General features: G+C 36.0%; 1 pseudogene; it reads right to left on the minus strand.

Moving 5' to 3' along the window:
• Positions 1-10750: 10750 nt before the first annotated feature.
• On the minus strand, positions 10751-12597 carry LOC140498267 (heat shock cognate 71 kDa protein-like; annotated as a pseudogene).
• Positions 12598-23182: the final 10585 nt, after the last annotated feature.

Below are 23182 nucleotides of genomic sequence, written 5' to 3' on the forward strand. Positions count from 1 at the left end.
GTGTATGTCTGATCATTTTATTTCCCTGTTCAATAACCTTCAGGATTATTAACCTTATTACCTTCAGGATCAAATATAAACTACTCTGTTTGGTACTAAAAGTCCTTCACAGTCCAGCTCTTTCCTCCCATAGTCAATGGGAGACTTATTGCTAATTGCCTCCCATCAAGCACATTGTATGCCAGTCCAACTGGCCTTCTTTCTGTTTCTCATACACAGCCAGGTCTTCATCCCCACCTTTGTGTCTTTGCACTGGTTGCCCCTCATGCCTGGAATACATTCTTTCCTCATTTCTGTCTCTCAAAATCAACACCTAGTCCAGGGCTGGGGAACCAGCAGCCTTGAGGCCACATGTGGCTTTCTAAGTCCTTGGGTGCAGCCTTTTGACTGAGTCCAAGTTTTACTGAACAAGTCCTTTTATTAAGTGGATATTTTTTGGTGAAATTTGGGTTCAGTCAAAGCCACACTTTAAGACCTAGAGGGCCACATATGACTTGGAGGCTGTAGGTTCCCCACCTTGACCTAGCTTAAGCACCATCTTCTATAGGAGCCTTTACTAATCTCACCAGCTGTGAGCACTTCCCTCCCTCCTTCCCCAACACCTTAACCAACTCAAGTTTGTACCTTCTAGTTTCAGGAGAGTTCCCTAGAGCCTGAGCCATAAATCCAGTCAATATCAGAATAGTGGCAGCAGCAATAAGAATTAGTATTTAAATAGTAATGATTATGTGTGCCATGGTAAACATTTTGCAACTATGGCTTCATTCGATTCTCATATTAACCCTGGGAGGTAGGTGCCATTATTATCCCCATTTTACATCTGAAGAAACTTAGGCTAACAGGTAAAGTCACACAGCTGGCAAGTGTCAGGGGTCTTATTCAAACTCAGGTCTTCCTGACCCCAGGCTCAGCAATCTGTCTTTGCACCTTGGTCTTCCTGATTCCAAGGCCAGCCTGCTACATTCTATGCTACGGAGCTACACAATAAATGTGTAGAAACCACAATTGCTTATGTTTGTCTCTCTGTACATATACATACATGTGTATGCCTATAAATAGTCATATGTTTAAATATATTCATACATATACATAGCCATGGATATGTTAGGTTTCTACTCCTAGCATTTGGGATGAGAATATGAATGAACTTAGTGCTGAGCAGTATTTTAGAAGTCATTTATTCTAGTTCCCTTATTTCGCACATGAAGAAACTGGTGGGTATGAAAGGAGGGCAAATGGAGATACCGAATGATTGAATAGTCTCTTTTTAAAGGCACTTATTTTAAGACTGGATCTGTGTGACTAAGCATCTGTGAACTTGGGTTGAAAAATATTTTGACATCCATATCTCAATGTAATTTATTTACTTTGTCATCCTATATACTTAAGCTTTTCTGAGAAAGGGTCTATAGGCTTCATCAGATTGCCAAAGGGGTTCATGGCACACAGAAAGATTATGAACCTCTTACCTTAAGAAAAAATGGAAGCAATGTTATTAAAATGGTCAAATTATCAATATGCATTGCTTTGCTCTTCTGTTGTGTCTCACACTTTCATGACCCCATTTGGGGTTTTCTTGGAAAAGATCCTGGAGTAGTTTGCCATTATTTCTCCAGCTCATTTTACAGATGAAGAAACTGAGGCAACAGAGTTAAAGTAACTTGCCCAGGGCTACACGGGGCAAGGAAGTGTCTTTGGCCAGATTTGAATTCAGGAAAGTAATCTTCCTGACTTTAGGTCCAGCATTCTATCCACTGAGCCACCTAGCTACTCTGGTAAGCAGAGCCTATTTTATGACAGGCACTGTGCTAAGTAATAGGGATATAAAGAAAGACAAAAAAATTTCTTTCTTCCAACAGAATTTAAGATTGCATGTATCTTTTAATCTTTGCTTATAAATTAATCATGTGTACTTGATGTGGATATAAATGGTGCACTAAGGATTAAGAGCTGCTTTGTTTGTGAAGTACAGTAAACTTCTTTCCTCCTTATCTTGAACCTGTACCAAAAGAAATGCTTTTGTCTCCCTCATCCTATGTTATAAAATCCTTTCTTACCTAGTCTTTAATATTTAACCACCATAAAAACCTCTAAAACTGCATCATCATTCTGAAACTTGTATATAAGCATATTCCCCCAAATATCAGGGTCTCACTTATCTTTCTTGCTAGAAGACCCATGCTGCTTCATATAATAAAGTTACCAATGGCTATTAAGGAGGTCTAAGTGAATCCTTTCACACATGCATCAGTTCAACATACTGACAAATTAAATTTCAATGAAAGAACAAAACCTAAATATAGCCTACCTCAAACATGTTCTTGAAGGTCATGTAATAACTATTAATAAAAATAGATTCAGTTTGATTTTTACATAAATAGAAGGTTGTCATCACTTAGTTAATATCTCATTTAGTGGGTTGCCTAATGTTTGCCTTCAGGTAGTTCACAATCAAAAGGAGAGAAATGTAGCCTTCCTGACCCTCTCCCACCTTCCCCCAAAAGAGATATTTTAAAACATTTAAACTTGTAATAGTTAGAAAACATATCCTTCCTCATAGAAAGTGATTTAATGTCTTCAAATACAATAATTTTGTGCTGTATCTAGATAGAGTGAAATGTTTTGAAATACAAGTCCTATCAGATAAAGTAACTGAACATAAAGTTCACAATCACCACCTGGGTAAGTCACCTAGAAAGTTTATCATAATGCCCCTGGAATGTCACATCCTTGATTTCTCCTCTTAGATCAGACCAGGGAGCTATTTTCAATTTTTCCATAGTAGAAGTGATATTAAAATGTGATTAGCACATTTTACTCAGAAATAATAGGAGGGAATTTCGCTACTATTATCGTGATCATACATAGAGGTGGAAGTGACATTGTCCAGTGAAAATGAGTAACTTTCATAAAGGGAAGATTCTAGTCAGATGGAATCCTTAGTTCTATCATGAAAGGGTCACTTTACATATTAAGAAAAAAAAAGCTCTCCATTAAATCACCTTCTAGAAATTCTGTTGCACATCTGTTTAGGAGCATTTCAAATTCCCCAAGCTTTTGCATTTTTTTTAAATGAAGGGTTGTTTTGTTTTGTTTTGTTTTGTTTTTTACAGCACCTAAACTCAGTCTACAATGGGGTTAATTCTGATGAGGGAGCCTTTAGGTGAATGCATTCTAAACAGTTCTGACAGCTCTTATAACTTTACTTCAGTGTTCAAACAAGTAGCACCATCTGGTGGCGGGATGAAGTTCTTGCACCTTTGTTCCTACAAATTCACTAACAGAAGGTTTGGGATTTGGCCGAAGTCTTTACTCAGTCATTTTTAGGGTTCATTCCTGTAAAATTTCCCTCTTTTATTTCCTAATCCTTGAAATATACCATGTCTTACCTGAGCATCATTTTTGATGTATTATCATTTAAGATACTTGTCCCCTATCTTCCCTAATTTATTCAATTTTCTAAGTGTTAATTGTAATACACCAGAAGGAAAATTCAGTATACTCAGTAACTAATTTTAATTAGCAATTCAGCTCATCCAATAAAATTACTTCCATATGCTTCTTGTTGGTAACTTTTATCCCCTCTCCTCTTACCAACAAAGTGTCACATGAACTATTTTAAGGACAACTGGGGTGACTAAATAGTAATAATTAATAATAGGGGCAGGATATCCAAGGCATATGAAGGAAAATACGTAATGATAACACAATAGTTTTGTTTTTTCATTACAGAATCAATATGCATTTTGAAACTATGGAACTTGGTGTTTTGTACAAGATGTGAGATTGCTGCCCTCTTGTGGTTTAAAGCTCTTTTCGCCTGTAAACTTTAAATTGTGCTATAAACTTTGATTAACTTTCATGGATCCTTAATCTCACGCATATGGTTATTCTCTCTAGTCAAGCATTTCACAACCCCTCCATGCATGCTCTACCTCTGTGACTCTCAATCATGTGCTACTATAAATAAATCATGTTGGGTCCACCCAACATTAATTCATCAGTCTCCAAGCATTTATTAATACCCAAGTTCTAGGCACTATGCTAAGCTCTAGGGATACAAAGAAAGACACAGAACAGTCCCTGACCTCAAGGAGCTTACATCCTAAAGGGAAGAAAACATGTATATAACTAAGTGCCTACAAAATTCATGCAGAGTGAGAAGTAGAAATAACCTCATGAAGAAAGACTTTAGGTCATTGGAGAAATGGAGAGAAGCATACTGAAGAAAAGAGGTGTTTTAGCTGAGTTAACATGCTGGGAGATCTCTTCCAGATCTCTTAACTTTGTTTGAGTACTATCACCACTCACCACCACAATAATAAAAATTACGATGATGATCATTATTAATAATAGATCCTCCAAGTTCCATTCATTGTACATACCACTATGGGAAGATGTAAAGTATGGGAAAATCAATGGGAAATGGATGCACCTTGAGGCAACTACAGTTGTTGTAAAGGCCTAACAGAAACTCAAAAATGCTGGCAAATTTGTTTCTGCTAATACTAATGACTGGATGAATATACAGTATAAATGCAGAGACAAATAAATAGATGGGGGAGCATAGGGCGGCTGGTTTGTCCTACCTGAAACTGTCTCGATGGTAAGCATGACTCCGAGGACAGAAGCATGCTTAACACTTCCTTGTGTTCTGGTACTGCAAGAAAGCAAGATATCCCAGAACAAATCAGGAAATTAAATATTCTACATTCTGGGTATTTTGCCTTTTTGCATGTGGCACTGACCACTAAAGAAAGTAAACCATGAGTGGGCCAAAATGGACTAAATACATGAATACTTTCACAATACACCAATACTATATCATAACAAGATGGAAAACAGAAGACAAGAGTTTAAGCAATTTAGTTTAAATTTAAGCAAGAGTTCTACACTGCTTTTTGTTGATGGATAATCACATTACCCATTAACGTGGGTAGTCACACAGAAGTATATTGCTAACCAGTGAAGGGAAATTATAAAAAGAAGAGAAGAGAAAACAAAGAAAAAGAATAAAGAATTCCTTTTATGCCTAAGACTAGATGAGGCACTACTAAAATCTGAAAAGGAAAAATGAAGAATCAGGTTATTTAAAATATTCACTTCATGAAAATTCAGAAATTGTCTCAAATCATAAAATTAATGACAAAACAGCATCAATGTCCCAAATAATATTGGAAAGGAAATTGAAAAGAATTTTGAATAATTGGGTTTTGGGTTTGAGAACATAACCAAACAAAGTGTAATACCTCTGGAGCCACTGTGACTGACCACTTGCACTTACACGTAAGGGTCCCAACACATAGGAGACTGATTACATTTCCCTTTAGGATTCAGGGTAATGCTTACAGTTGGCGATTTCTGACACTGCTGGTCCTGAGCCCCCACTGATGTGCTCCCATTAACAATACAACAGTTGACTCCATTAACTTTAAGAGATAATCTAGTTAGTAAGTATTTAAGTGCCTACTATGTGCTAAACATTGAGAATACAAAAAAAAGGCAAAAAGACAGTTCTTGCTCTCAATAAACTCACAATCTTGACAAACTCACAATAAACTCAATAGGAGAGACAACATGTAAACAAATAAGTACAAACAAGTATATACAACAAGAGGAAAGCACTAGAGTTAAAAGTACTGGGAAAGACTGAAAAGATATAACAAGAAGAATTATTATAGCACATTTTCCTCTCCCATCAAATCTGAGGCACATACTCTTCCATTTCACACAGAATTCGTGGGAAGACTGAGCAATAACTTATAATACAGTGATAGAGAGTGAAAATATATGCTATTTAGCTCCAAGCTGTGTTTGGAGTCCTAGTGTCTCACCTGCCTCATGCAATAGAATGGGAAGATGTGGGCTTTTATTTTTTTATTACTGTTTTCTCTTCACATCTGCACTGCAATCCATAAACAATTCCCCTATTTCTTCCTCATAAAAGTAGCTTCTCTTTTTGAGTGTGTGTGTTTTGTAGGGAATTCAGTGAGAAAACACTCCCTCCTTGACACCTGGGGGCACTAAAAGGCTAAGTGACGTGTCCAGCATCACTCACATTTAGTTAGCAGATTTCAAAGGCAGGTATTGGAACTAGATCTTCTCAACCCTAAAACTGGCTTTCTATCCAAATCCCCTAATTTACCTCTTCATGTTACTACAATTTAATTCTTGTTTCTAATCCTTTTTGTCTAAAATATGTGAGTTTGATATCCATCTTACTAGTTGTGTGACCCTGGAAAAGTCACTTAACCTATTTCTTCCTTAGTTTCCTTATCTGTAAAATGAGGATACCAACTGTGTCTACCTGTTGTTTTGAGGATAAAATGAGATTACATTTTCAAAGTACTTTGAAAATTATATAAATAGTATTATATAAATGAAAGCTAGGGGCAGAAAAGTGGTGTAGTGGAGTCAGGAGGACCTGAGTTCAAATTTGGCATCAGACATGTATTAGTTATGTGACTCTGGGCAAGTCACTTAACCCTGATTGCTTCCAAAAATAAATAAATAAATGAATTTTTACCATTATTACAATTAAACTCAGTTCTTCCATATAATTTCAGGAATTAGATCTTGCTTATTTTCCTCTCAAACTCTGAAATTTCCTCTTTGCAAAAGTCTGTGGCTGACTTATATTTGTTTCTTTTTCTACCACAACTTATAAAAAGAGACCACTTCCTCCCAAGACTACCATCATTTCTGTTTCAGCAACCAGTGATTTCATGACATTCAAAATCAGGTTTAAATTCAATCGTTTTGTCTGACTCTGCCTGTTTTTGAAAGATGAAATTATCTTCAAGGAAATTAAGAAGTTTAGGAAAAATAACTTACCCAAGGTCACACAATTAGCTCATTGCAGAGTTGGAATTTTAACTCAAATCCAGTATTCTCAGATAGACCCCCTGCAAATTTTGATGAAACTATGCATACAGAGCCCAGAATTCTAAGCTTGAATTGAGTGTATTCATTTACATATGAACTATGCTCTAAGTTTAAGGTTTATAGATTAAGCACAGGAACAGCTTTGTGAGGCAGTGGATAGATCATAATAGCTGTATGACCCTAAGCAAGTCACTTAACCCTGTTTGCCTCAGTTCTACATCTGTAAAATAATCTGGAGAAGGACTACTACAGTATCTCTGCCAAGAAGATGACAAAATGGGGTCATGAAGAGTGAGACATGATTAAAACAACTCAAAAACAAAAACAAAAAATATGAGCAGTATGAAAAAAAGTGTTATGACCACCTTGTTAGGGAGTACATGTCCCAGAAGACCCCATGTATAGCAGGCAGTGGGACCTAGGGCTTGAGTGTCTGTGAGTATCCAAGATTAGGGGATAGTAGAAAGGAGAGGAAAGAGATAAGCCTTTCTTAAACAATTATGATGTGCCAGGCACTGTGTCAAACACTACAAATATTAGCACATTTGATCAAATTAGATTTTTAAGAGAAGTATAAAAAAAGGTTTTCTCCACTCCACTCCATTCCACTTCCCTGAATATTGCTGCATGAAGCAAGGTAGAGATTAGAACAGAATACAGCCCAGACCTCCTTACCATATAATTTCATGCATATACCTGATGTTGGCACAATCTACACACTGTTCTTGGGGCCCTGATATGTACAGAAGGACTTTGGCTACTTCTTCAATGGATATGTTAGGGTACTCTCATTTCTGCACTGATATGTAAGTCCAGTATTCTAGGCTTCCTTTCTCCCGTTGAATACACTCTTTTCCTCTTTGGAGGAGCTCAGAAACCTGACATTCAGAAACAGAATTAGAATTCCTCACCTCTGTTTTTGCTTATTTTTTTTCTACCAATAATTATGATCATTTGACTGGGAAGCTGAAAAGAAAGATAAATGACTGGATAGTAAGAGATTACTTAGCTCCCTTCACCAATTTCAAGTCTTCAAGCCCAGATGATTTACATTCCTGTTGGACACCCATATCATGATGCTATTTGTGATCCTTGAAAGATCATAGACAATAGGAGATGTCTCAAAAGGCCGGAGATAGGCAAGTACTCCAATTTTCAATTCAAATGCTTGGAGTGAATGTATAAAGGGAAGAGGTGGCAATACAGAGATACAATACCACCAAGCAAAATTGAGCATAATTTTTCAGGCAAGGAGATGGACATTCAATGAAATAAGGGACTTTCAGACCTTCCTGATGAAAAGGGCAGAGCTCAATGGAAAATTTGATCTTCAAATACAAGACTCAAGAGAGGCATAAAAAGGTAAACAAGAGAAAATAAAACTATGTTATTCAATAAGAGCAAACTGTTTGCATTCCTACATGAGAGAATGATACTTGTAAATTTTGAAAATTGTATCTTTTTTATGAAATTTAAAAGGATATACATAGCCAGAGGGTGTGGGTATAAATTAACTGATGTAATGATAAAAAACATCTAATTAAGAGATGCAAAGGGATTGTAATGGGAGAAGAGGAAAGGAAGAGGCAGAAAAGTGTAAACTGCATCACATGAAGAGGCACAAAAACTTTATAGTAGAGGGAAAGAAGGGAAGGAGATAAGCATTGATGGAACTTTGCTCTCATATAATTTGGTCCAAAGAGGGAATAACATACTCAGTTAAGTATAGAAATCTAATTTGCCCTACAGGCAGTAGGAAGGGAAAGGGTAAATAAGAGAGAGGAGTGGTTAGAAGGGAGGGAAGAAGTATTGAGGGAAAACGAAAAGAAAAGAGAGAGGGGCTGATAGAAGGGAGGGAAGATTGAGGGAGGCAGTGGTCAAAAGCAAAACTCTTTTAAGGAGGGAAAGGGAGAAGGGAAAAATAAAAGTATAAGTAGGGAGAAAATAGGATGGAAAGACACAGATAATAATCATAACTGTGAATGTAAATGGGATGAACTCTCCCATAAAATGGAGGCAGAGAGTAGAATGGATTAAAGAAAAAGCATCATCCAACAATATGTTGTTTACAAGAAACACATTTGAAACTGGGGGACACACATAGGATAAAGGCAAAAGGCAGGAGTAGAATATATTATGCTTCAGCTAAAGTAAAAAAGCAGGGGTAGCAATCCTAATCTCAGATGAAGCAAAAGCAAAAACAGATCTAATGAAAAGACAAAAGGAAGGAAACTATGTCCTGCTAAAAGGCACAATGAAATAATATCATTAGTAAGCATATATACACCAAGTGGTTTAGCATCTAGATTCTTAGAGAGAAGTTAGGGAGCTACACGAAGAAATAGCAAAGTTATACTAGTGGGGGACCTGAATCTCCCCATTAGTTAAGGAGGTGAATAGAATTTTAGAAAAAGTAGATATGACAGACCTCTGGAGAAAACTGAATGAGGATAGAAAGGAATATGCTTTTTTCTCAGTGGTACATGGCACATACACAAAAACTGACCATGTACTAGGGCATAAAAATGTCACAGTTCAGTGCAAAAAGTCAGAAATAGTCAATACATCCTTTTCAGGTCATGAGGTAATAAAAATTATATGTAATAAAGAGCCATGGAAGGACAGACTAAAAATTAATCATAAACTCAATAATCTAATCCTAAAGAATGAGTGGGTCAAACAACAAATAATAGAAACAATCAGTAACTTCTTTCAAGATAATGATAATAATGAGAGACAACATATCAATATTTATGGGATGCAAACCAAAGAAGACATTGATGAAACTGAAAGCTATTGAACTAATAAATAAAAGTAAGAGCTGATTTTATGAAGAAAAAAACAATAAAATTGATTAGCTTTCAGTTAATTTGATTTAAAAAAGGAAGAAAATCAAATTATGAGTGTCAAAAATGAAAAAGGTGAATTCACCACCAATGAAGAGAAAATTAAAATAATAATTAGAAATTATTTTGCCCAATTCTATTCTCATAAATTTGACAATCTTATTGAAATGAATAAATATTTACAAAAATATAAATGATTGCCCATACTAACAGAAGAGGAAGTAAAATACTTAAATAATTGCATCTCAGAAAAAAAAAAATTGAAAAACCATCAATGAACTCCCTAGGAAAAAATCTCCAGGGCCAGATGGATTTACAAGTAAATTCTATCAAAGATTTAAAGAACAACTAATGCCGATACTAAATAGATTCTTTGGAAAAATTGGCATGGTCCCACCAAATTCTTTTTATAATACAAATATGATGCTTGATACTTAAACCAGGAAGAGCCAAAACAGAGAAAAAAAATTATAGGTCAATTTCCCTAGTGAATATAATTGAGAAAATTTTAAATAAAATATTAGTAAAAATGATTATAGCAACTTATCATGAGAATAATGCATTTTGATCAGGTAGGATTTATACCAGGAATGCAGGGCTTGTTCAATATTATGAAAACTATCACCATAATTGATCATATCAACAACAAACATGACAGAAACCATATGATTATTTCAATAGATGCAGAAAAAGCTTTTGATAAAATACAGCACCCATTACTATTAAAAATACTAGAAAACACAGGAATAAATGAAGCCTTCTTTTTTTTTTATGGTGCCACTTTTAAATAGTTTTTATTCTCCAGGATAAGAATTATATTTCCACTTGTTTACAGTACTGATAAAGTACTGTAACAGCACAACAGTATTGTTCACTTCTCTCCCTCTGCACACATTCAAGTATTTAGTGCCTAGATTTACATAGTAGCTTAAATGTTACTTTTAAACTGCTACTGCCTTGTCTACAAATTTGAGTCCTTCAACTTTTGGAAAGCTTTGTGGATCTTTCTTCTGATGTGTTTAGTCCACCTCTTCAAAGGTGGGTCCTGAAAAAGCACCTCCAGATGGGGCTACTCCACTCCCTGGAAACCCCCCAGGCAGGCCTCCTGGCATGCCCCCTGCACTCTGGTGAAGCTTAGTAATGATGGGCTTGCCGACCTTCTCCAATTCTTTCCACTGATGCTCAAATTCTTCCTTCTCAGCAGTCTGGTTCTCATCTAGCCAGTTGATTATTTCATTACATTTGTCAAGGATCTTCTGTTTATATTCATCACCAATTTTGCCTTGCAGTTTTTCATCCTCCATGGTAGCCTTCATGTTGAAAGCATAAGATTCAAGAGAATTCTTGGAAGACACCTTGTCTCTCTGCTTCTCATCCTCAGCCTCCTAGACCATTCACTCAATGTCTTCCTTGTTCAGACGTCCTTTATCATTGGTGATGGTGATCTTGTTCTCCTTGCCTGTGCTCCTATCCACAGCAGAAACATTGAGAATGCCATTCGCATCAATGTCAAATGTTACTTCAATCTGTGGAACACCTCTAGGTGCTGGGGGATTCCTGTGAGCTCAAATTTGTCAAGTGGGTTTTTATCCTTTGTCTTTGCTCTTTCACCTTCATAAAGGTGGTAAAGGTCTATGTCTACTTGGTGGGGATGGTGGTATTACATTCGATCAGAATGGTCATAACTCCACCAGCAGTTTCAATTCCAAGGGAAAGAGAAGTGACATCCAACAGCAACAAGTCCTGCACATTCTCAGATTTATCTCCAGATGAAATGGCACCATAAGCAACAGCCTCATCAGGATTGATTCTTTTGTTAAGCTCCTTGCCATTGAAGAAGTCTTGCAGAAGCTCCTGGATTTTGGGAATTCGAGTGGAACCACCCACCAGGATGATGTCATGAATCTGTGATTTATCTAGCTTGGCATCTCCTAAGGCCTTTTCCACAGGGTCCAGTGTGCCACAGAAGAGATCAGCGTTCAGCAATTCAAAATGGGCTCAGGTGATTGATGTGTAGAAGTCAATACCTTCATAGAGGTAATCAATCTCAATACTAGCCTGGGTACTATAAGAGAGGGTGCACTTTGTATGTTCATAAGCTGTGTGAAGATGGTGAACAGTTCTCTTGTTCTCACTGATATCCTTCTTGCTTGAATTTGGCAATGAAATGGTTGACCGTTGGGTTGTCAAAGTCCTTCCACCCAAGTGAGTTTTCCCAGCGGTGGACTTGACTTCAAAGAGCCCATCTTCAATGGTAAGAATGGAGACATCAAAAGTACCACCTCCAATGTCAAAGATCAACACATTTCTCTTGGTACCAACCTTTTTGTCCAAGTCATAAGCAATAGTAGTAGCTGTTGTCTCATTGATGATTCAGAGCACATTGAGAGCAGCCATGGTTCCAGCATCTTTAGTGGCCTGATGTTGGGAATCGTTGAAATAGGCTGGTGCTGTGACTATGGCATTTGTGACAGTCTTCCCAAGGTAAGTTTCAGAAATTTCTTTCATCTTGGTCAAGACCATAGAAGATACTTCTTCTGGACAGAAACTTTTGGACTCCCCTTTGTACTCCACTTGGACCATAGACCTGCCTGCATCATTCACCACCTTAAAAGGCCAGTGCTTCATGTCTGACTGTACAACTGCATCATCAAATCTGTTATCAAAAGCTGTGTTGGTGGGGTTCATTGCAATTTGATTCTTTGCAGCATCACCGATTAAACTTTCTGTCAGTGAAGGCAACGCAGCTGGGGGTAGTCCTGCTTCCTTGGTCATTAGCAATGGTCTCCACTTTCCCATGCTGGAAGACTCCCACACAGAAGTAAGTGGTGCCAAGATCAATGCCAATTGTGGGTCTCTTCAACATGGTTGCTGGGGAGTCAGGGGTTACAGCTGACCACTGTGGAGAAAGAAGGGCTGCTGCTGTACTGAGTAGCTAAATGAAGCCTTCTTAAAATAATAAATAACATCTACCTAAAACCTTTAGCAAGTATTATATGTAATAAGGATAAGCTAGATGCATTTTCAGTAAGATCAGGAGTGAAACAAGGATGTCCATTGTCACAACTGTTATTTAATATGGTACTAGAAATGGAAATTGAAGGAATTAGAATAGGCAAAGAAGAAGTTATCGCTATTTGCAGATGATATGCTGATATACTTAGAGAATCCTAAAGAATAAAATTAAAAACTAATTGGAATAATAAGAAACTTTAGCAAAGTAGCAGGATATAAAATAAACCCATGTAAATCATCTTTATTCCTATATAATGCTAACAAAAGTCCAATAGCAAGAGATAGAGAGAAAAATTCCATTTAAAGTTGCTGTGGACATTATAAACTATTTGGGAAAACAAACCCAGGAACTATATGAATGCAATTACAAACATTTTTCACACAAATAAATTTGGATCTAAATAATTGGAAAAACATCTGGTGCTCTTGGATAGGCCAAGCTAATATAATAAAAAAAAGGACAACTTTACCTAAATTAATTTACTTATTCAGTGCCATACAATCAAACTACAAAAAATTATTTTATAGAGTTAGAAAAAATAAGAAATAAATTCATCTAGAAGAACAAAAGGTCTAGAACATCAAGGAAATTAACGAAAATTAATGCTAGGGAAGGTGGCCTACCCATGCCAGATCTCAAATTGTATTATAAAGTAGCAATCATCAAAAAACACCTGATACCCACTAAGAAATAGAGGGGTAGATCAGTGGAATAGGTTAGGTACACAAGATATAGTAGTCAATGATAATAGCAATCTACTGTTGCATAAACCCAAAGACCTCAGCTTCTGGGGTAAGAACTGGGACAAGAAACTTTTAGTTTCTGCATCAGTTGAAATAATCATATGATTTTTGACACTTATTTGACATATCCCACTATCTGAAAAAAACTGCTGGGAAAACTGGAAAATAGTAGGGCAGAAATTAGGCATAGACCAACATCTGATACCGTATGGCAAAATAAAGTCCAAATGGGTATATGATTTAGGTGTAGAGGCTGATACTATAAGCAAATTAGGGGAAAAAAGAATAGTTTATCTGTCAGATTTATGGAGAATGGAGGAATTTACGACCAAATATGAGATAGAGGACATTATGAAATGTAAAATAGATAATTTTTATTACATTAAATTGAAGAAGTTTTGCACAAACAAAGCCAATGCAACTAAGATTAGGAGGGAGGGAGTAAACTGGGAAAGAATGTTTATAACTAGTGTTTTTGATTAGGGTCTCATTTCTAAAATACATAGAGAACTGAGTCAAATTTCCAAGAATGCAAGTCATTCCCCAATTGATAAATAGTCAAAGATCTAAACAGGCAGTTTTCAGAGGAAGAAATCGAAGCTATTTATATTCATATGAAAAAATACTTTAATTCAATATAAATTAGAGGATGCAAATCACAACAGCTCTGAGATACCACATCACACTTACCAGATTGGCTAAATGACAAAACAGGAAAATGAAAAATGTTGGAGAAGATGTGGGAGAGTTGAAATACTAATTCATTGTTGGTGGAGTTGTGAGCTGATTCAACTATTCTGGATTGCAATTTGAAACTATGCTCAAAGGGCTATAAAACTGTGCCCCAGCAATATTGCTTCTAAGGCTTTATCCCAAAGAGATTATAAAAATGGGAAAAAGACCCACATGAACAAAAATATTTATAGCATCTCTTTTTGTGATAGCCAAGAACTGGAAATTGAAGTTATGCCCATCTATTGGGAAATGGTTGAAAAAGCTGTGGTATATGAATGTACTGGAATACTATTATGCTATAAGAAATTATGAACAGGCAGACTTCAGAAAATACTCGAAAGACTTATATGAGCTGATGCTGAGTGAAGTGAGCAGAACCAGGAGAACATTGTTCACAGAAACAGCCACAATGTGTGAAGACTGATATTGATAGACTTAGCCCTTCTCAGCAATGCAAGGACCTAAAACAATTTCAAAGGACTCATGATAAATAATGCCATCCACATCCAGAGAAAGAATCATGGAGTTGGAATGCAGAGTGAAGCAGAATATTTTCTTTTTTGTTTTATTGTTTGTTGTTTTTTCTTTCCCATGGTTTCTGCACTTTGTTATAATTCTTCTATGCAACATGACTAATGTGAAAATGTGTTTGATAGGAATGTGTGTGTAGAGCCCATGTCAGATTACTTGCTGTCTTGGGGAGACAGGAGGAAAAAATTTAAAAGTTATGGAAGTGAATGTTAAAAACTAAAAATAAATAAATAGGGAAAAAAGAGACAGAATATCTTTATCAATAAGGGGTTTTGTGAAGTTACTCTCTGTTCTTTTTTTTTTTTGTAAGGTTATAAGTCTGGTAGGCCAAGGTAATGTCAGAAATAAAGTAGACCATAATTTAAGCAATACCTGTAGCAAAACTTCTCATTCTTTTCTTATGGGGGAAAAATGAATAGACATGAGAGAGATGATAATACATATAGTTTCAGATAAAAAAAGAGTATTTATTAAGCACTATGTGCCAAGCACTGAGCTCAGCACTAAGGATACAAATATAAGCAAAGAGACAGTCCCTGCCCTTAAGGAATATATATGTATATATTCACATATACATACATGTTTGCATATATGTATATATAGGTACATATATGTATATATTTTTAAATAATATTTTTTCTAATTATATATAAAGACCATTTTAAACATTCATTTTTACAAAATTTTGAGTTCCAAATTTTTCTCTCTCCCTTCCTTTCCTCCTCTCTTCCTAAAATGGCAAGCAATTCGATACAGCTTACTTATGTGCAATCATGTAAAGCATATTCTAAGCTGGAGGAAAACAGAGCTAAAAATGCAAGGGGTGTACACATCAGAGGCACTGTGACAAAGTCTACAGAATCAAAAACTGAGCTGGGGTGAGAAATAAATAAAGAATGACTAGCCTGGACTCTTCCTCAAAATGGACGTTCTGGGAGGAATTCAAAAATGGGAAAAATTGACCACAAAAGTGTGGGATATTATAGGGTGAGAAGGGCACAGAGAACAAGAGAACTTCCACATTCAGATCTGGTTGAATTCAGAACCCAATGAAGAGTCATTAATAGGTCAATGTCATCTTGGAAAGAGATCTCTAGTTGAGCATCTCAGTGATTTGTCCTTACCCCTATACTTTTTTACATTTCTGTCAATTCCTTGGATAAAGATGTGACTATTGTGCTTGTGAGATATGCAGGTCACTCAGAGCAAAGAGGGATAGCAAACATGTTCAATGATAGACAGTCTACAATAAGGAGATGAATATAATAGCCTCACATTTTATGGAGTCAACTGTGAGTCCTTCCCTTGTGTACAAAGAATTAACTATTCATATACAGGTAGGGAGGGATGATTCAGAAAAAGATTTGGAGTAAATACACACACACACATACACACACATATACAATGACTTTAATTCATAGATTTCTGCTTAATGAAACTGTATATCTATATCTATATATGTGTATGTATATGTGTGTATACGTATATATGTATGTGTGTATATGTACATATATATGTACATATACAGATAGAGAGAGCGAGAGAGAGAAGGGGGAGTTAGTAGACTGCATACTCAATGTGAATCAATAATGTGATGTGGTAGACAAAAAACATAAATGCTATTTTAGGTTGCATTAAGAGAGACTTATCGTACAGAACCAGTAAGGTGATGCCCAGGTCAGACTTCATCTGAATTGCTGTGCTAAGTTCTGGGTACCACATTTCAGAAAGAGCTTTGACAAGTTGGAGAGTGTCCAGAGGACAATGGTGAGGATGCTAGAGGCTATTTCCTATGTGAATTGCTAAAAGGAAAAGGGGATTTTTTGCCTTGGAGAAAAGATTTAGTAGGGACACAATAGCTATTTTCAAATATTTGAAGAGCAATGATTTGGGAAATGGTTGGATTTGTTCTATTTGGCCCCAGAGATCAGAACTAGGAGAAAGGGGTGGAAGTTTCAGAGAGACAAATTTTTCATTCCTATCAGGAAAAACTCCCCAACAATTAAAGCTGCCTCAAGAAAGTACTGTCTTAGGAAATGGGGGTTCACTCTTATGGAAAGCCTTTGTTCTTCCTTTGTACTCAAAGAAGACCAGTGGCATCACAATGTTGGATCCAGGTACAACATGTTCAGCTGTGACTGATCAGTCCAATATGAGCTTGGAAGGCTCTACCACAGGTTGGACACGAAATAGTCCATTTCAACATTTAGGATAGAGATGTCTCTAGATCTTTACATCTCACATTTTCCTTGAATTACTGCAATTCTGCTTTACTCAAAGGTCTTTAACCAAAGGTTAAGTAATTACTTATTTGAATCTTGCACACAATGGAGAACATAATCTCTGAGTTCCCTTTCAAATCTGAGTTTCTCTCTGCAGCTTGATTGCCCCATCTGCAAAATGGAAATAATATCATCTGTACTACCTTCTGTACAGAAATGTTGTGACTATCAAATGAGATATTGTGTGTAAAGTGCCTTATCACCTGAAAGCACAATACAAGGCATTCTAAAAGTCCTAGTGCAGTTTTAAGCTATAAAGCTCATAAGTTTATAGTTTCTAAAACTATAGAACTATATTTTAGACTGTAAAGCTTAACACTACACTAAGACTTTCAATGTCTACTATCATCAGCATCACAACTATCACCACTATTTATCACCGCTTCTCCAGTGCTTCTTTCTTGCCCCTACCATTCTTTCTTCTTTGAAATAAAAAAGAAGGGAGAATGGTACTCCTCTATACATTTCCCTATCTTCAATAATAGGATATAGATGGGAATTGTGATTTCATTTATCTAGGAAACACCCAGATAAGGAAACTCCTACTGATTCAGAGAGGCATCTTCTCTGCAACTGACAGCCTTGGAAAGTTGTCTAGAGCACTGAAAGGTTAAGTGACATGTCCAGAGTCATAGAGACAACGTTTGTCAGAAGTAGAACGTGAACCCAGGTATTTCTAGTCCAGAGGCCAGCTTTCTGTCTACTATAATATAGGTGCTTTTCTCTGACTTCAATAAAACTTGCCTTATGTAACAGCAAGCAAAGTAGGATTTTTTGCTGTTTTTCTGGATTGAGTTTTAGCTAATCAAGTGCCTTTGATTGAGTCTCACCTTTCATTGAATCAAGAATCTTTGTCTGAATCAAGTCTTTGATTAGAAACAGTGTATGTATATATATATATATATATAATATAACAGTATATATACAATATAATGTATATACTATAATTATATATATAATATAATATATACTATAATTATATGTGTGTATGTATGTGTATATATACACATATGTGTGCATACATGCATACATACATACATAGAGAGAGAGAGAGAGAGCACAGGGTAACCTAAATGTGAAGGGGTAATATCTAAAAAAGAAAATAAAGAGTTGAGAGGAATGTACTAAAAGAAAGAGAAAAGGATAAGTAGAGTGAAGTAAATCATCTCACATAAAAGAGGCAAGGATGTTTTTTACAATGGAGGGGAAGAAAGGGAAGGTGAGAGGGAATAAGTAAGTCTTCCTTTCATTGGATTTGGCTTCAGGAATGAATAACATACACACTCAATTGGGTATGGAAATTTATCTTACCCTACAGGAAAGTAGGGGAAAGGGGATAAGAGAGGAGAAGGGACTGCAGATTGGGCGAACTGGTAAACAGAAGTAAACACTTTGGTAGAGGGATAAGTCACAGGAGAGAATTCAGTCAATGGAGGGCAGGACAGGATAGAGGGCAATATAGTTAGTCTTTCACAACATCACTGTTATGGAGGTGTTTTGCATGACCACACATATATACCTTTTGAATTGCTTGCCTTCTCAATGAGGGTAGGTGAGGAAGGCAGAAGGTAGAGAATGTGGAACACAAACCTTCAAAAATGAATGTTAGCGATTGTTTTTACATGTAACTCGAGAATAAATTTATAGGCAATGGGGTATAGAAATCTATCTTACCCTATGGGAAAATAGAAGGGAAAGGGGTAAGGAGAGCCTGTAATAGAAGGGAGGGCAGATTGGAGGAAAGGGCAATCAGATTACATGCAGTCCTGGGATAGGGGTGGAGGAAATAGAGAGAAAATTAAAAATTCAAAATTTTGTGGATGTGAATGTTGAAAACTGAAAGTAAATAAATTTACATGAAAAAAGAAAAAAAAAAGAAAAAACATGTGCCATGCACAGTGTCAAGTGTTGGGGATACAAAGAAAGGAAAAACATGGTGCTGGCTCTCATGGAATTATAGATTTACAGAGTAGGAATGGAATGCAAAAGCATCTAGGTCAATTCAAATCCAACCGAAACATTAACATAACCAACAAGTAGTCATTGAACTTCTGACTAAAGACCTCCAGAAAAGGGAAACCTGTCACTTACTGAGTTAACCTATTCTCTTTTTTAGAGAGCTCCAATTCTTAGGAAAGTTTTCCTGACATCAAGCTTAAATGTCCTCTTTGCAACTTGAACTCATTATTTATAGCTTTGCCACCACCCCAACCTCATTTTCCCCCAAACAGAAGTCTATTTCCAAGTTACAGTCTTAAAGATGACTTCAAAGGAAAGCTTTGGATTTTAAATCATAGAACCTATGTTTTAACTTTTGCTCTGCCCTTAACACCTGGGTGATTTTTATATTACATTTTATATTTCAATATCATTTTAATCAACCTGGACCATACTTTATTCAACTATAAAATGAGATGGATAGAGCTTTAAAAGCTCAAAGGCAGATGTTGTAACCTTTCTTTGTGTTATAGACCCCTTTGGCAGTCAGGTGAAGCCCTAGGACTCCTCAGAATAATGATTTTTTTAAAAAATACATAAAATATATGATTATAAAGGAAAACAATTATATTGAAATGAGTATCAATTTTTTAAAAATCAAAGTCACAATACTAAGTTAAGAACCTTAGATGTAAGTTCATTTTCTCATCTAAATGATGGATATGTGATCCCCTGTCTTGTCTTAAATGTTATTTCCTCCAACTGATTCTAAGGAGACGTGTTCTTGAGTCCTTCATTATCCTGACTGCCCTGCTCTGAACACTTTCCAGTTTATCAGTGACCTTCCTAAAATGTGACATTTGATATTGAACATAATACCTCAGAACACAATATTTCTATTCACGTCAGTCTGTTGGTTAGTAATTGTGATATCAAGTATAATTCAACTCTTTGGAGATAGGGATTGGAACTGGGATTCCATCAGTACAGAGAACTCCTATGTAAGAAAATTCCAATGACCAGCTCATGTTGGTACCAGCTTTGTAAATTATAGTCATACAGGATTCATAAAAGTAACCTTTAATCCTTTGGCAGTCTGGTGAAGTCTATGGACTCATTCTAAAAGTTTTTGAGTTCAAAGAAAATGCATAGGATTATAAAAGAAACCAATTATACTAAAATACTGTTATGAAAATAATTTTTTAAAAAAGTTCAAAGACTCCAATTAAGAACCTCTAAAATTTAGAGAATGGTCTAAGGAGGTAAGAGACTTGTCACAATTAATATAGTAGGTATGTATCAGAAGCAGAATCTGAACCCAGGTCTTCATTGTATCTACTAAACCATGAAACCTTTAGTGGCTCAAATTTGCAAGGTTGAATTCTTTGTTAATAGGAGGAGAAGCCACCCCCTTGTTTACCCACATCAATCTCTCCCCACATATAAGAGAGCAAAGCCTGAAACATCTCTCACATCTCCTATTTTTCTCAGGGTGATTACTAGTTTAACCACAAAATTGTCACATCACCCATTTATTGTATGTCTAGGAGAACTCTGGGACTACTCTGATGCAACTGGTACTGAACTCCTTTAGAAAGTTCTTTTGCATTAAGAAAGGATATATATTCACCTGTCACCTCTCCATTCTTCTCCCTCTTCCCCATAGACCCTTGTGGTATTTAAATATAGGCCAGTCATGTAGCAAGGACCTTGAGCTTAAGGCACTAAGCACGAATCTGCCAGACCATCTGTTACTCCTTAATCCAGCAGGACATGCTCCACTCAAGTGTTTGTGACATCTATGCTTGAACTAAATACCCATAGCAGTGACCACAGAGGACATGGCAGCTACTGTGAACTCCACAGTGACCTTGGGAGAGCCTATATCTGATATTCATTACAGATCTTTCCCCATCACATGGTCATAGCGCATCCTAGACCTTTAAGGTCCTCTAATTTCTAAGGACAACAGCAGCTAGGAAGAAAAATGAATAGAGTGCCAGGCCTGGAGTCAGAAAGATGCATCTTCCTGAGTTCAAATCTGTCCTCAGACACTTACTACCTGTGTGATCCTGGGCAAGTCATTTAACCCTGATTGAGCTGGAGAAGGAAAAGGCAAACCTCTGCAGTATTTTTGCCAAGAATACTCCAAATGAGGTTACAAAGAGTCAGACACAGCTAAAAGATGATTGAACTAACATATGGCTCTAATTTACCTTTTTTATAACCTTAATTCATTACTCCCTTTTACACAATCTACATTCCAACCAAACTAAGGTACTAATTTATTCCCAAACTTCATATCCCACCTTCTACTTCTATTTATATATACTGGCTGTACTCCATATCTAGACTGCAGTTTTTTTCATAAACAATTTTCGGAATAATCTTCCTTTAAACCTTGACTCAGATATGATCTTTTCCTAGAGTTTCTTTTTTATTTCTCTGTGGGAATTTAAAATTTTTATTTTTCCTAAAGAATTCTGCCTGAATATCTCTTTGCCAATGACATTATTCAATTTTGTTTTGTTTTCATGTTTGAATTATCTTCTCTCACCTCCCTTCTCTCACTCATTGAGAAAGCAAGAAAAAGAAAATCCATTACAAACATAAAGTTAAGAAAAAGTATTCCTATATTATTCATTGTTTTAGAAAATGTATCAGTCTGCACTCTGAGGTCATTAACTCTCTAGCTGGATGCAGTTTAACATATTTTATCATGAGTTAGCTGTAATTGTGATTGGTCATTGTGTTGATTAGAGATACTAAATTTTTCAAGTTGTTTGTCTTTACAACATTGTTATTGCTTAGATAATTTTCCTGGTTCTGTTTACTTCACTTTGCATCAGTTTATACAAATCTTCCTAGTTTTCTCTGAAACCATTCCTTTCATTGTTTCTTACTGTACAATAGTATTTCATAAGTTCATATAATGTAATTTATTAAGTCATTCCCCAACTGATGGACACCCCTCAATTTCCAATTCTTAGCCACCACAAAAAGAGCTGTTATATTATTTTTGTACATATGGGTCCTTTTCCTCTTTCTTTGTCTCTTTTGGATATAGTCCTACTAACTGTGTCTTTTAGGTTAAAGGCTATGCACAATTTAATAGCTTTTTGGACATAGTTTCAGATTGCTTTCTAGGATGGTTATGCCAGTTCACACCTCCACCAGTAGTGTATTAAAATACATGTTTTCCCATAGCCCTTCCAACATTTATCAGTTTTGTTTTTTGGTCAACTTTGCCAATATGATAGTTTTAAGGTGGTACCTTGCTAAATTATATTCTACCCTGAATCATACTATTCTGTGTTCACGATGCGAAATTGTAGAATTTCAGTGGTACCACTGTGGCCTTCTAGTCTAACTTATACCTGACAAGAATACTTTCTAGAGCAGAGGTATCAAACTTATAGCTTATAGCCCTTTCAGTCCTCAATGCTTCTGAGTATGGCCTGAACAGAATTAAAATGCAATTGGGGAATATTTAACAAAAAATACTAAAGCATAGTACAGTGGAAAGAATATTAATTTGTGGTTTTTTAAGTCAATATGAGATCTTCAGGGATCCATTTCTATTTGAGTTTGACATCATGAAATGCTTGAAGACCTCTAGAAAGGAAGAATTCATTACCTCCTAAAGTTGTCCACTCAACTTTTGGGTAGCCTTAATTACTATGTTGTTTTTGTTTTCCTCTTATATCAAACTAAATTACTCTCGTAGAATATAAAGCCTTTTAAAGGCATTTATTTTTATCTTGTTGGTAGGCAGACAGACAGATAGATAGATAGATAGATAGATAGATAGATAGATAGATAGATAGATAGATAGCACATTCATTAAGTTCTTATCACCTGCTTTCCTATGTGCATGTCAGCTTTGAAGGATGGATGGATGGAATATATGGGAGAAATTAAAGTTGGAACATTCTACAAATATGAGATTACAGGAGTTCCACATTTATGTTATCTTATTTCCACTGGGAAACAAAGTATTGCAACAAAGCAATACTTTAACTCCTCCCTAAATGAGTCTCAGTTCCATTTGTCACACTGGCTATTCCAAACCCCTTCTTTCCTTGTCCTTACACTGCCTTCTACCTTCACCTTCATATCTGAACACCTCACTTTTTGTAATGAATTTTGTTTTTCTTGCTTTCTCAGTATTTATTAAACTTAACATAACAGTAACAAAGTTGATTT

The sequence above is a fragment of the Notamacropus eugenii genome, chromosome 4 (genome assembly GCF_028372415.1).
Source record: "Notamacropus eugenii isolate mMacEug1 chromosome 4, mMacEug1.pri_v2, whole genome shotgun sequence".
Taxonomy (NCBI): Eukaryota; Metazoa; Chordata; class Mammalia; order Diprotodontia; family Macropodidae; genus Notamacropus; species Notamacropus eugenii.